We start from the raw sequence: 12,611 nt of genomic DNA, 5'->3' as shown, positions 1-12,611 counted from the left end.
GTTGCAATCGGCAATCTTTCAATTTATCTGGGCACATAAACGACACCGCATACCTAACTCTGTACTGATGAGCAATAAGACCCAAGGAGGGCTATCGGTCCCCAATATCCAACTTTATTACTGGGCCACCCATCTTCGCCATGTTTTTGGCTGGGCTTCGCTTCAAACTTATAAAAGATGGGCGATGATAGAAAAGCTTTGGTTAACGCCTATCCACCCGAACTCATACTTATGGGCCCCTCCCTCCTGAACTTCTCCTCCTCTCCCCCTGCTCGGTCCGATACAATTCACTAAACATGTATGGTCCGCTTGTGCCACTAAATTCAATCTTTTTTCTCGTCATTCTCCTTTAACCTCGTTTCTCTTCACTCCGTCCTTGGAGGTGGGCTTGGATCCGGCGGTGGCCCGACTGTGGTCTGGTAGGGGTTTATTCCAATTTGCAGATATAGTAGATCCGCTGACTCGGGTGCTACTCCCCTTTACCAAGCTGTGTGAAAAATACTCCCTCCCTAATTCTGAATATCTTACCTACCTGAGCATCCGACATTTTATGCAGACTGCATTCGGGGCTCTGGCGGTTTCCAAGCCTACTCCCTTTGAAATGCTTGCCAGGATGGGCTCATCCACACGAGGCCTTATCTCAGCCATCTATTCTATCCTGAGCTCGCCGGTGGGAGACTCACCAGCTCGCCATAAATATATGGACCACTGGGAGGGGGTCCTGGCCCGGTCTATATCACCGGAGCTGTGGAAGATCATATGGAGCAGGGCGGCGGCCTCCTCCATCTGTACTAACTATAAAGTAACGCATTATAAATTCATGATGCGTTGGTACCACACTCCCGAATTACTGCATAAATTTAATGCCAGCATTTCTCCGCTATGTTGGAGGTGCAATAGAGCTACGGGCTCCCTGCTCCATATCTTCTGGGACTGTTTAGGCATTAAGGCATATTGGAGCCAGGTGGCGGCGTTGATACACTCAGTCCTTGGGATTCATGTGGCTCTGGACCCCCTGACTTACTTGTTTAATGTTACCCCCAAAACTCTGGGGAAAAGACCTACTAAGCTTTTGCTCCATATCCTGACGGCAGCCAAATCACTGATCTCCCGCTCCTGGAAGCAGACCCTTCCCCCCCCCTGGATGAGTTAATCGCCAGAATAAAAGATATCAGGGCACTGGAGAAACTGACGGCCTCGTTGAATAATACAATGCCGCTATTTGAATCTGTTTTGGCCTCCTGGGAAACATACTGTATGGGTGTCGATTCAGTGTAATAGCCTTCGCCATCCTTAGGCGTCCAGCGTTCCCCCTCCCCCTCCAACCTACCCCCCTCCTCCCTTTTTTGTTCTTCCCCTTGTCATGTGTCGGTTCTGTCCGTTCATCCGATTTACTAGGTTCATTCCAGTTGTCATACTATTGCTGTAATTCCATAGGTTGGCTCCTGTTATTGTCATAACATGATATGGAACACTGTGAAGTCTGTTTGGACTTCGTTTTCTGTGTATTTGCTGTAGGTATGATGACACCCTGCATTTGATTTGTTAATGCCTAGCATGGTTTGTTCTTATCTTCTATGTTACCCCTTGAAAAAAAAAAAAAAATCCTCAATAAATATACAATTTAAAAAAAAAAACTGTTTCCCCGGGTTCTGCACCCCTCAGTTAGGTAGCTGAGGGGTGGAGAACAGGTGTGTGTAGTGTAGGTGCCCTATACTCAACTGATCCCGGCGTCTGGAGCGACGATCGGCGGTCTGCGGTGTCCTCTTCTCTGCGTCAGGTCACTTCCGGGTTCCGTCGGGTCCAAGTCGTCAAACTTCGGAAATCTTCGGCTCTTTGGGCTTCGGCGGGCTTCAGCAATCTTTGGCAGCTTCACTCTACTGCCCCCTAGCAGCTGATCGGTGTATATTATTCACTGACCAGTTGCTTTGGGTTAAAAGGAGGTTTGTTTGTTTTTTCAATTTTTTTTTTCTTTTTATGCACCCTAACGCCACTGAGTGCTGATCAGCATCGCATGTAAGTGCGCCGCTGATCAGCAACTCCTCCTTTTTGGCGTAGGGGCGTTTTCCCCCTATATCCTACCGCCACTGCTGCTAATAAGTGCCGCACAAAAGTGCGGCATTTATCAGCAACTCCTTTCTTGGCGTAGGTATATTTTTTCTTATTGTCAAAAAAACTTAAAAAACACTACATTACAACACAATACATGAAATAAAGTTTTACACTACACTACACTAAATTACACATTTACATACCCCATATACCAATCCCTATATAAAGATGGCCGCCAGGGTATTTTCGGTAGCAGACGCATATGCTATTATTGCCTCCGACACTGAAACAGCCAGTGAGGATGAATGGGGGGATCCTTTTTTCCTCCATTCATCCTCATCATCCAGTGACGTGTCTGGGGGTAGCGTAGCGTATGCTGCTCCCTAGACACCTCTTTTCCGCCAGTACCGTCCCATTAAGAGATGACGGTATGGCGTGAAATTCTACAAATTCTGTGAGAGTACCTCAGGGTACACTTACAGATTTAGGGTCCAGGTGTAGCCTGAGGTTTATCTATGTCATCTCTGCATATCCAATTTTAAAATCAGTATTTTGTTGTTTATTAATCATTTACTCAATAAGAGAATCATTCATATTTAACAGTTGTTTGTACAATATTTTTTTGGTGAAAGCTATTTTTGTAGGATTTATAGATTTAGAGTACGTGCACACTGCGGAATGGCAACGGATAACCCTTTGTGCATTCCGCAGCTGGCACCCGCAGGCGGACTGATGGAGGCATGTCGCTCCGCCCGTGTCAGAGAGTCCATTCTATGCACAGGCGGTTTCCCGTGTGGATTCCGCCCGTGCATAGAATGGAGTTTGACACAAGCGGAGATGCATACCTGCATCAGTCCGCCGGCGGGTGCCATCTGCGGAATGCACAAAGGGTTATCCTTCGCCATTCCGCAGTGTGCACATACCCTTAAAGAGTATGAAGGAAGGAACACCTGAATCCAGCCCCCAGATGCACCCCCCCCCATCCTCAGAGTTAGGACACTGGAAAGCTGGAGACCCCAGAAGAAGTGCAGAGTGTGGCGTAACAGGGGTATCAGGAAGGACATCATTTTCCAGTGTGACACCTGTCCTGATCACCCCAGCCTTTGCATACAGGATTGCTTCATGGCGTACCACACGTCAATGGAGTTCTAAATTTTCAAAATTCTGTTCCTTATTCCTATTTCAGGGGTCACTTTGATCCAGGGATTATTCTGATTGCCATTATGGAGTCAGGAAGGAATATTTTTCCTGTGATGAGGCTACTGTCGTCTGCCCCATAAGGGTTTTTTGCCTTCCTCTGGATCAACACAGATTAAATTTGATGGACACCTGTCATTTTCAACCTTATAAACTAATAATTGGCCTAATACCCCCAAATAAATTAAAATTGTCCCTTTTCCCCAGCTAAATAGGTATGGCCGCAATTCCCATTAGAGACTTGCCATGATGCAATTAGAAAGCCTCTGTGCTGCCAGGACAGTAGAAACCCCCCACAAGTGACCCCATTCTGAAAACAACCCATAAGGAATCTAACAAGGGGGCAGCGGGGATATGGCGCCCGGTGACGGGCACATTTGTGCCGTAATTTTTTTTTTTTTTCACGGCATATGTTCTACATATGTGCCCGTCACCAGTGGGGTCCATATGCTCACTGCACCCCTTGTTAGATTCCTTATGGGGTGTAGTTTCTAGAATGGGGTCACTTGTGGGGGGTTTCTACTGTCCTGGCAGCACAGGAGCTTTGTAATTGCGACATGGCCTCCATCCTCCATTCCAGCCTCTAAATGGCGCTCTGTCCTTTTGGTGGCTTGCCCTGTCCATACTCAGGGGAAATTACCCTACACGTTTTGCGTTCATTTTCTTTTTTAACCCCTCGTGGAAATGGAAAAAATCAAGGCTGGACCAATATTTAGTATAAAAAATGTTTAATTTTTACAGTAAATCATTGATCTTGTCTTGATTTCATTTTCACAATGGGTTAAAAGATAAAAAAAAAAAACACAATGTGTAGAGCAAATTCCCCTGAGTACAGAAATACCCCCAATGTGGACACAAAGCACCATGCGGGTGCAGGGTAAGCCTCCAAAGGGACAGAGCACCATTTGGCTTTTGGAGGCTGGATTTGGCTGGAATGGATTTCGAGGGCCATGTTGCATGTAAAAGGCCTCTGTGTTGAAAACCCCACAAGTGACCCCATTATGTAACAAGGGGTTTAGTGAGCATATGGACCCCACTGATGACAGGCACAAATTTGGAACAATGTGGCGTGAAAATGAAATATTAAATTGTTTACACTATAATGTTGGTTTAGCCTTTATTTTTTTTTATTTTCACAAGGGATAAAAAGAGAAAAAAACACACAAAATGTGTAGAGCAATTTCCCCCGAGTCAGTAAATACCCCACATGGGGACATAAAGCGCCATCTGGGCGCAGGGCAAGCCTCCAAAGGGGAGGAACGCCATTTTGATTTTGGAGGCTGGATTTGGCCAGAATGGATGCTGAACGTCTTGTCGCATTTACAGAGCTCTCGTGCTGCCAAAACACTGGAAACCTCCCACAAGTGACCCCATTCTGGAAACTACCCCCCTCAAGGAATCTAACAAGGGGTGCAATGAGGATATGGAACCCTTGATGATGGGCACATTTGTGCCATGAAGGTGAAAAAATGAAAGTTTTCACTTTTACGTCACATTGTTCCACATTTGTGCCCGTCACCAGTGGGGTCCATATGCTCACTGCACCCCTTGTTAGATTCCTTGAGGGGTGTAGTTTCCAGAATGGGGTCACTTGTGGGGGGTTTCCAGTGTTTTGGCAGCACGATCGCTTGGTAAATGCGACATAGTCCATTCCAGTGAAATTCAGGACAATTGGCGCTCCTTCCCTTTGGAGGCTCGTCCTGCACACGCTTGGCACTTTCTGTTCACATGTGGGGTATTTACGTACTCGGGAGAAACTGCGCTACACGTTTGGTGTTTTTTTTTTCTTTTATCCCCTTGTAAAAATGAAAATTGAAGGCTAGAACAATGTTTTAGTGTAAAAAAATTTAATTTTTCCTTTTTTACGCCACATTGTTCTGAATATCTGTGAAGCACCTGTGGGGTCCAGATGCTCACCGCACCCCTTGTTACATTCCTTGAGGGGTGTAGTTTTCTAAATGGTGTCTCTTTAGGGGTGTTTTTTAGGTATTGGCACCCCAGAGCTTCTGCCAACCTTAAGTGGTACGGTCAAAAATGACCAAATATAACAGAGGCGTTGAAATTCACTAGGCGCTCCTTTACATCTGAGGCTTGTGGTTGCGTCAAATAGCGCAATAGGGTCACATATGGGGTATTTCTATAAACTGCAGAAATGGGGCAATCAATATTGGGGTGAATTTCTCTGGTAATAGGTTTATAATTATGAAAAATATTGGATTACAATAAAATCTCTGCACAGAAAATTAAAATTTTCAAATTTCTTACACACTAAGCTTTTATTTCTGTGAAAAACTTTCTGGATGTGCTTTTGCGTTTGGGGGGGTGCAGTTTCTGAAATGGGGTGCTTTGTGGGGCTTTCTAACATACAATCTCCTCAAATACACTTTAGACCTGAACAAGTCCAAAAAAAATCTAATTTGGAAATTTTACTGAAAATTTGGAAAATTGCTGCTAATGTTTTAAGCTTTCTATTGTCTAAAAAAAAATGAAACATAGTTTCATAAAAGCCGCCAACATAAAGAAGACATGTTGCTAATGCTATTTAATATATAATTTATGTGGCATAACCATTTTCTGTATAAGCAGAAAGGTTTCAAAGTTGGAAAAATGCATTTTTTTCACAATTTTTCACTTTATTTATTTATTTTTTTCCCATAAAGATTCATTATAAGTATCGACTCCATTTTACCAGAAATGTAAAGAACAATATGTCACGAGAAAACATTCTCAAAAACAGCCGGATAGGTAAAAGCATCCCGAAGTTATTAATGAATAAAGTGACACAGGTCATATTCATAAAATTTGTCTCTGTCCTTAAGGGGTTAAATCAGAATGATACAACAAATGAACAATGAATGCTAATTATCGTGTAATACAGCCCTATGAGTCCGTGGCTAGGAACAGATTCCGACCCTGTAGTGCTCAGCTGTACAGTAGTTTCAATAATCCAACAGAAGATGAAGAAATGATCTGCGGCACTCACCAAGCAGTGAAACATAGGTATTGATTAGTGATGAGCGTACATGTTCGTCCGAGCTTGGTACTCGTTCGAGTATTAGGGTACTCAATGGTACTTGTTACTCGGACAAGCATCTTGCGATACTTGGGAAAATCTCATCACCGTTTCCTGTAAGTTTGGGTGCAATTTCTCAGCCAATCAACATGCAGGAGACTCATGCGCGGCGACACCGCTCTGAACCGCGGCGGTCCCGGGTGCCGCTTGTAGCCCGGGACCGCCTGTATTAGCGGGCACGGTCCGATCGCCGTGCCCGCTAATACAGTAATCAGATGCATCTGTCAAACATGACAGCTGCATCCGATTACCGGACGCAGCTTATCCCTTGTGTCTAGTGGAGGAGCGTCCTGGAGGAGCGATCTCCGTAACTGAAGCCGGCCGGGGACCGCTCCAAGATGGCGCCGTCCCCTGCTCGGCACTCGTTTACTTCCGGCTGCAGCAGCCGGAAGTAAACGAGTGCCTATCTCATGGGATCTCTATGAGAGATCAGTGCACTTATACTAGAAGTCCCCCAGGAAGCTTCTAGAATGTGTATATAAAAAATAAAAAATGTGTTGTCATTAGTAAAAAGTCCCCTCCCCTAATAAAAGTCTGAATCACCCCCCTTTTCCCAGGTTTTAAATAAAAGTAAATAAATAAATAAACATGTTTGCTATCGCCGCGTGCGTAATCGCCTGATCTATTAATTAATCACATTTCTGATCTCGCACGGTAAACGGCGTCAGCGCAAAAAAATCCCAAAGTGCAAAATTGCACATTTTTGGTCGCATCAAATCCAGAAAAAAATGTTATAAAAAGCGATCAAAAAGTCGTATATGCGCAATCAAGATATCGATAGAAAGGACACATCATGGCGCAAAAAATGACACCTCACAGAGCCCCATAGACCAAACGGATAAAAGCGCTATAACCCTGGGAATGGAGCGATTTTAAGGAACATATATTTGTTAACAATGGTTTGAATTTTTTACAGGCCATCAGATACAATATAAGTTATACATGTTATATATCGTTTTAATCGTAACGACTTGAGGAACATGCATAACAAGTCAGTTTTACCCCAGAGCGAATCGCGTAAAAATACATTCCCCCCAAATAAAAGAAATGCGTTTTTTTTTTTTCCAATTTCACCACACTTTGAATTTTTTTTCTGGTTTCGTAGTATACTTTATGCAAAAATTCAGAATGTCATTGCAAAGTACAATTAGTGATGCAAAAAATAAGGGCTCATGTGGGTCTGTAGGTGTAAAAATGCAAGTGCTATGGAAAAAACGAAAACGCAAAAACGAAAATTAGCCCGCTCCCGAAGGGGTTAATGGTTCTTTGTGTCCTCACCGCCATGCTGTGTCAGGCAAAGTGTTTGGGTGGTTCATATGTTACCTATGTTTGAATGGTTCTCTGAGTTCTTACCGCCATGCTGTGTAAGGCTAAATTTTTTAGCACGTTGCCTTCAGTCAGTAGCTTTATGCGCAGCAGCACTGCCGTGGTAAACGCCAACAGGTGGTGCTCAAACTGATGAGCAGCACGTTCTACCTTCCTTGGATGTTGTATCCGTTTTGAAGGCAGGATTGACCAGGCCTTTCCCCAGTACCTTCTACCTTCCTTGGATGTTGTAGCCATTTTGAAGGCAGGATTGACCAGGCCTTTCACCAGTACCTTCTACCTTCCTTGGATGTTGTGGTCGTTTTGAAGGCAGGATTGACCAGGCCTTTCATTAGTACCTTCTACCTTCCTTGGATGTTGTAGTCGTTTTGAAGGCAGGATTGACTAGGCCTTTCACCAGTACCTTCTACCTATCTTGGATGCTGTAGCCTTTTTTAAGGCAGGATTGACCAGGTCTTTTTAATAAACATGCTACCGTACTTGCCCTCTCTTAGATACTCTTTAAAGGATTGAAAGTGTATTCGTTCAAATTTCGGGGCCTCTTAAGAAGACTGTATTGTTATTCTTCGTCCCTGCCTCCATTGATATGCCTCTCACGCACAACTGCATGAGGGTGTGAGGCTAAATCTAGCCATAATCAGGCTATTTTTATTGGATGATTGTATTGTCCATCTTGGTCTGGGTCAGTGGTATCAGGCTAAGTTTTTGGGTAGTCCATATGCTACCTGTGTTTTAATGGTTCTCTGTGTCCTCACCGCTATGCTATGTCAGGCAAAGTGTTTGGGTGGTTCATATGCTACCTCTGTTTGAATGGTTTCCTGTGTTTTCACCACCATGCTGTGTCAGGCCTAATTTTTGGGAGGCTCACTTGCTAACTCACTTTTAATGGCTCTCTGTGTCCTCACTGCCAAGCTGTGTCAGGCTAAATTTTGGGGTGGTTCATATGCTACCTCTGTTTTAATGGTTTACTGTGTTCTCACCGCCATGCTGTGTCAGGCAAAATTTTGGGGTGGTTCATATGCTACCTCTGCTTTAATGGTTCTCTGTGTCCTCACCACTATGCTGTGTCAGGAAAAGTTTTTGGGTGGTTCATCATATGATACCTCTGTTTTAATGCTTCCCTGTGTTCTCCCTGCCATGCTGTGTCAGGCTAAATTTTGGGGTGGTTCATATGCTACCTCTGTTTTAATCCTTCACTGTGTGATCACTACCATACTGTTGTCCATAATTTGGCGTAATAGTGCGATTAAGCAACCTCAGAGGGATTTTATTGAACCTCACAAGGAGTTCAAGTTTTGCTTAAGCAAAACTGTTACATACCTGACCATCAGAACAACTCCTTTAACCCCTTAAGAACAGGGCCTAAAATAGCCTTAAGGACCGGAGCAAATTTTATTAATATGACTTTATTTATTAATAACTTCGGGATGCTTTTACCTATCCGGCTGATTCTGAGATTGTTTTCTCGTGACATATTGTACTTCACATTTCTTGTAAATTGAAGTCGATACTTATTACGAATCTTTATGAAAAAAATAAAAAATAACGTGAAAAATTGTGAAAAAATGCATTTTTCCAACTTTAAAACTTTTCTGCTTATACAGAAAATGGTTATACCACATAAATTATATATTAAATAGCATTAGCAACATGTCTACTTTATGTTGGCAGCATTTATTAAACTATATTTCATTTTTTTTTAGACAATATAGGGTAAAACATTAGCAGCAAATTTCCAAATTTTCAGTAAAATTTCAAAATGAGATATTTTTAGAGACCTTTTCAGGTGGGGGCTGCGTTCACACTACTTATATTTCAGTGAGTATTGCAACCAAAACCAGGAGTGGATTAAAAACACAGAAAGGATCTGTTCACACAATGTTGAAATTGAGTGGATGGCCGTCATATAACAGTAAATAACTGCCATTATTTCAATATAACAGCCGTTATTTTAAAACAACGGCTGTTATATTGAAATAATGGCAGTTATTTACTGTTATATGGCGGCCATCCACTCAATTTCACCATTGTGTGAACAGATCCTTTCTGTGTTTTTAATCCACTCCTGGTTTTGGTTGCAATACTGACTGAAATATACTGACTGAAATATACGTAGTGTGAACATAGCCTGAAAGTGTATTTGAGAGGACTGTACGTTAGAAAGCCCCACAAAGCACCCCATTTCAGAAACTGCACCCCCAAAACTCTGCAAAAGCACATCCAGAAAGTTGTTTAACCCTTTAGTGGAGTCACAGAAATAAAAGCTAAGTGTGTAAGAAATTAGAAAATTTTTAATTTTCTGTGAAGAGATTTTATTGTAATCCAATATTTTTCATAATTATAAACCTATTACCAGAGAAATGCACCCCAATATTTATTGCCCCATTTCTGCACTTTATAGAAATACCCCATATGTGGCCTTAATGCATTGATTGACGGAACCACAAGGCTCAGAAACAAAGGAGCGTCTAGTGAATTTCAATGGCTCCGTTATATTTGGTTATTACTGACTGTACCACTTCAGGTTGGCAGAAGCTCTGGGATGCCAAAACCTAAAAAACACCCCTAAAGGGACACCATTTAGAAAACTACAGCACTCAAGAAATGTAACAAGGGGTGCGGTGAGCATCTGGACCCCACAGGTGCTTCACAGATTTTCCGAACAATATGGCGTGAAAAAAGACAAAAGTATTTCTTACACTAAAACGTTGTTCTAGCCTTCAATTTTTCATTTTCACAAAGAAATAAAAGGAAAAAAGACCCACAAAACATGTAGCGCAGTTTCTCTTGAGTACGGAAATACCCCACATGTGAACATGAAGTGCCAAGCGGGCGCAGGACGAGCCTCCAAAGGGAAGGAGCGCCAATTGGCTTTTGGAAGCTGGATTTCAATAGAATGGATTTCAAGGGCCATGTCGCATTTACAAAGCCCTCGTGCTGCCAAAACACTGGAACCCCCTCACAAGTGACCCCATTCTGGAAACATCACCCCTCAAGGAATCAACAAGGGGTGCAGTGAATATATGGACACCACTGGTGATGGGCACAAATGTGGAAAAATGTGACGTGAAAGTGAAATTTTTAATTTTTTCACTTTCACGGCACAAATGTGCCCGTCATCAAGGGTTCCATATCCTCATTGCACCCCTTGTTAGATTCCTTGTGGGGTGTAGTTTCCAGAATGGGGTCACTTGTGGGGGTTTCCACTGCCTTGGCAGCACGATGGCTCTGTAAATGCGACATGGCGTTCATCATCCATTCTAGCTAAATCCAGCTTCCAAAATCCAAATGGCGCTCCTTACCTTCGGAGGCTTGCCCTGCGCCCACATGGCGCTTTATGTCCACATGTGGGGTATTTACGGACTCGGGGAATTGCTCTACACATATTGTGTTTTTTTTTTATCTTTTAGCCCCTTGTGAAAATGAAAAAATCAAGACAAGATCAATGATTTAGAGTGAAAATGTAAAAAAAAATTACACTAAATGTTGGTCTAGCCTTGATTTTTTTCCATTTCCACAAGGGGTTAAAAAAGAAAATAAACACAAAGCGTGTAGGGTAATTTCCCCTAAGTACAAAAATACCCCACATGTGGACATAATATGCCATATGGGCACAGGGCAAGTCACCAAAGGGACAGAGCGCCATTTAGACACTGGAATGGAGGATGGAGGCCATGTCGCAATTACAAAGCTCCTGTGCTGCCAGGACAGTAGAAACCCCCCACAAGTGACCCCATTCTGGAAACTACACCCCATAAGGAATCTAATTAGGGGTGCAGTGAGCATATGGACCCCACTGGTAACAGGCACATATGTAGAACATGTGCCGTGAAAATAAAAAATACCATTTTTTTTTTTATTTTCAGGTCCCAAATATGGCCGTCACCAGGGGGCCATATCCCCGCTGCCCCCCTTGTTAGATTCCGTATGGGGTGTAGTTTCCAGAATGAATTTACAGTGCCAAAATTGCACATCTATCATAAAAGGGGAACATATCCAACATCCCACACAAGGTTACAAGATCCCCATTAGAGGGTTCTATACATGTAGTACACAAAGAGCAATATACATGTTGAAATGCCCATGTGGCAAGACATATGTAGGGCAAACTATGAGACAAGTGAAGGTGAGGATAAATGAACACAAGTCCATGATCAGAAAACATCTTAAACAGGAAGATATAACAGAATCGAAGTTTGGAGAGACGAGTGTAGCCAAACACTTTAAACAGGCAGGGCATCATGTGTATGAATTGAAATGGTGCATCCTAGAGGAAATACAAACGACAGGGTCAGAAATAAGAGACAAACAGCTGTTACTACAACGGGAGACATACTGGATAAGAAAGCTAGAGAGCGTGGAACCATCTGGTTTAAATGAAGTGTGTAGCTTCAAGGCGTACCTATAATAATATTCATCCCCGAGTAGACGGCGTCATATATATAACAATACATATATAGCTTATCATGTAAAATGTGGATTTATTATGTGCCATGTAAAGGAGTAACAATATTTTTATATTTGTATGTCTATGACTTATAATGCCAGAGGTCACATGTGAGTTCAGACGTCGGTACTTAGCTGAGCAGGTACCGCTCACCTGTGCGCATGAGTAAGGAAGCTACGCCTTCCGAAACGTCGCGCAGTAGGGAGAGGACGCCTAGCCTCCAGCGAGCTCCAGTGTTCTGATCACACGCAGCCAAACCTTGCAATCAAGCAAAAATAAATCCAAGTCGAAGTGAAGACTACTAAACGTGAGTTGTTGTTTTTCTAATACTATATACTCACATGAACATACGTCTAGTCATTACAGGATACACTACGAATGAAGTTGTATGAGCCAAGGAAGTGGGAATTGGTTGTATCCGATACATTGCTCACAATTGAGTGAAATCACGCAGTTGGTCCATAACCAGACTAAGCGTTTACGGTTTCCAGAATGGGGTCACTTGTGGGGGGTTTC

This window comes from Dendropsophus ebraccatus, chromosome 1 (assembly GCF_027789765.1).
Source record: "Dendropsophus ebraccatus isolate aDenEbr1 chromosome 1, aDenEbr1.pat, whole genome shotgun sequence".
Taxonomy (NCBI): Eukaryota; Metazoa; Chordata; class Amphibia; order Anura; family Hylidae; genus Dendropsophus; species Dendropsophus ebraccatus.
This window is presented reverse-complemented; position numbering follows the sequence as displayed.